This window comes from Octopus bimaculoides, chromosome 20, assembly GCF_001194135.2.
Source record: "Octopus bimaculoides isolate UCB-OBI-ISO-001 chromosome 20, ASM119413v2, whole genome shotgun sequence".
Taxonomy (NCBI): Eukaryota; Metazoa; Mollusca; class Cephalopoda; order Octopoda; family Octopodidae; genus Octopus; species Octopus bimaculoides.
In genome coordinates this window covers 1,266,556-1,269,953 of record NC_069000.1, presented here as the reverse complement: position 1 = coordinate 1,269,953, position 3,398 = coordinate 1,266,556, and the positions used below count along the sequence as shown (strand labels likewise).

The 3,398-nt window shown below is 37.3% G+C and overlaps 1 long non-coding RNA gene across 2 annotated transcripts in view; it reads right to left on the bottom strand.

Annotated features, from left to right (window-relative positions):
• The window catches only part of LOC106877553 (uncharacterized), a 16,111-nt gene extending 12,738 nt beyond the window's left edge, over positions 1-3,373 (bottom strand). Inside the window, exons 1-2 of one of the 2 annotated variants that reach the window (XR_008266326.1) lie at positions 3,129-3,373; positions 1,862-2,004 (exon numbers count right to left, since the gene is read on the bottom strand). This is a non-coding gene — a long non-coding RNA (uncharacterized LOC106877553). The remainder of the gene's footprint in view (positions 1-1,861; positions 2,005-3,128) is intronic. The other variant, XR_008266325.1, reaches the window with a different exon arrangement.
• Between the last annotated feature and the right edge of the window lie 25 nt (positions 3,374-3,398).

Genomic DNA, 3,398 nt, shown 5'->3' with positions numbered 1-3,398 from the left:
TATAGGGAGAGAGAGAGAGACAGACAGACAGATAAGTAGATAAATGAAGTTAAGTTCTTTTAGTCGATTATTTATTATCATTATTATTATTATTATTATTATTATTATTATTATTATTATTATTATTATTATTATCATCATCATCATCATTTTAGACATTTATTTTATTAAGTAATTTCTAACCATGCAGGTACATACATACATACATACTTACATGCACACACAAACACACACACACGTACACATGCATGTGTGTGTGTATGTATGCACATGCACACATGAATGCATTCATACATGCACACATAAATACACATATACATATATATACAATTACATACATATATCATCATTATCACCATCATCATCATCATCATCATCATTTAATATCTGTTTTCCATGCTGGCATGGGTTGGATATATATATATATATATATATATATATACATATATATATATATATATATATACACACACACACTCATAAATATATATATATACATACATACGTACACACACACAGAGTTATAGGTAAGATCTTGTTATGTAAATGATATTGAATAATACACAAGTGCAATTAACAGCTCAAGTGTGAAAAAAATAGGTGTGGGGAGCAGAGGATGTTGGGGGTGCTGGGGGTGTAGAGGGGTGATGCGGAGGTGTGGTGGTGGTGGGGAATATAGTACAATCTGTGCTCTAATAGTTAGCATTTTTGTCTGGTAATGCAGAAACATTTACCTCGGTTTCTAGCAGGAGATTACTCTTGTTGCTCATAAATACTCTACAATACGCATGTGTATGTGTGTACACGAGTGTGTGTGTGTGTACGTGTGTGTGTGTGTGTGTGTACGTGTGTGTGTGTGTGTGTGTATACAAACATGCATTTACACATGCTTACATACATACATGCATATGTACATACACACGCATACTCGCATGCATACTTGCTCATATATATACAGACAGACAGACAGACATTCGGACATTCCAATGATGGAGCTTTGTATCTTCGTTAGAAGCCAACTCCTTCCTCAGCGGAAGAAATTAAATAATCAAAAACAGAACAGAACATAAACGCATGCATGCGTGTGTACATACATGCATATATAAACGTATATATATACATATATATCTTCTACACATGTGGGAAATTCTGTCTGTGCGTGTGTTTGTGGGGTTGTTGCCTAACTCCTCCTACTTCGTTTTATCGATTTTGACACGTGAGTAGAACTCATGTCTGGAAACCTCATGGCATACTCAGATTGTTGGAAAAAAATATCGATAATAGGGCCCCTGGAAGGGATCCTTATATATATACTAAAAAAAAACATGCATAACCTCTGCAAGAGTGGAAGTATGTTCACACAGACCAATATATACTTTTCTACTCTAGGCACAAGGCCCGAAATTTTCAGGGAGGGGGATAGTTGATTAGATCGATCTGAATACACAACTGGTACTTAATTTATCGACCCCGAAAGGACGAAAGGCAAAGTCGACTTTGGCGGAATTTGAACTTAGAATGTAAAGACAAATGAAATACCGCAAAGTATTTCACTCGGCGTACTAACATTTCGGCCAGCCTGCCACCTTACACAGACAAATATATATATGCAAATATTTACAACTTCTGCATTCAGAAATCCTGAGAAATGTCTTGACTCAAACAAAAGAAGCTTTGTCATTTTGTTAGCGACTAGCTTGAATTCTGTGAAGAACAACTTACGTAAATCTCAAAGAAAAATAAACATAAATAAAAACATAAAAATGTTTTCTTGTTTACGGTAAAAACATGTTCACCTATTACATAAGTGATTGCACACGATAGTATAGCCACACAGATACAAATAGCTACACATACTCACATATATATAAGCTTAGAGTTATGCATATATATATATGTATATATATATACATGTATTAATTCATACTTGCAGATTCACAAATTCCTGGGGTTCTCTTGACTCAAAGAAGTCCTGTCATTCATTGCTCATGGCTGGCTGGAATCCTGTGAAGAAGAATTTAAAGAAATATCAAAACACACACACACACGTTTGCTGATGTGTATACACATACATGCATGTATGTGTACATATGTAATGTACAGGGAAACATACATACTTATATACATGCACACATACATATATGCATGTCAATATGTAGTTGTATATATTTAACATGCACACACACACACAAATATGTCAGGTGTTGCTGCTGAAGAACATGAAAGCATTCGATTCTGTTTCCCCACTGGTAAGTGGTGAAAACTCTTCAGATTATTAAAGTTCCAGAGACCATCATCCCAGCCACAGACAACCTGGCTCCATTCTGGGTCATCGTCCTCAAGTTACATCCAGGGATAGGATTGTCACTGATAGCCCCCACCCCCACCCCACCGTGTCATAGCAAAATGGTGGAAGGAGACATGCTGGCAAGCTACAGTGATATTGATGAGAATAGCTGGGAGGTTTCAGGAGCTGGTTTGGTAACCACATGGGTTTGGGTTCAGTTCCACTGGGTGATACCATGGGAAAATGCCTTCTACTATTGCCTGGGCTGACCAATGCCCTGTCAGTGAATTTACTAGACGGAAACTGTGTAGAAGCCTGTGTGATAAGTAGCTTGTTTACCAACCACATGGTTCCAGGTTCAGTCCCACTGCATGGCAGCTTGGACAAGTGTCTTCTACTATAGCCTCAGGCTGACCAAAGCCTTTTAAGTGGATTTGGTAGACGGAAACTGAAAGAAGCCCGTTGTGTATGTATATATATATATATATATATATATATATATATATCTGCAGCCTCTGGCTCATGAATCCTCAGTCAAACCATCCAACCCATGCCAGCATGGAAAGCAGACGTGAAATGATGATGATGATGTATATATATGTGTGTGTATGTGTTTGTCCCCATCACCATCGCTTGACAACTGATACTGGTGTGTTTACGTCCCCGTAACTTGCCTCCCTAATGATGATGATGATGATGATAATGACAATGATGATGATGAGGATGATGATGAGGAGGAGGAGGACGACGACGACGACGATGGTGATGATGATGATGAAGTTTAAATGTTCGTATGTAAAATCAAAATAATAAAAATGTTATCGAAAACTAAGAGAAATACCAGAGACTTTCAATGTAGAATAAAACCAATTTATGCCAATGGCTTCTGACACGTAGCTTTATATTTCTCATCAGCTTAGTTCTTGTCAACTGTTTTTTGCTGTAGCACAAATATAAATAGGTTTTATGGTGGTCCACATAAACACAAGTGCCGGCAATTGGCAAGACTTGGTGAGAATATGCTCAGATGTTACAGAGTATCATAAGACACAGAAACGGAGAGGGCAAATGAATGACAAATGCATTAAGGGGAGGGGGAGGGAAGAGAAAG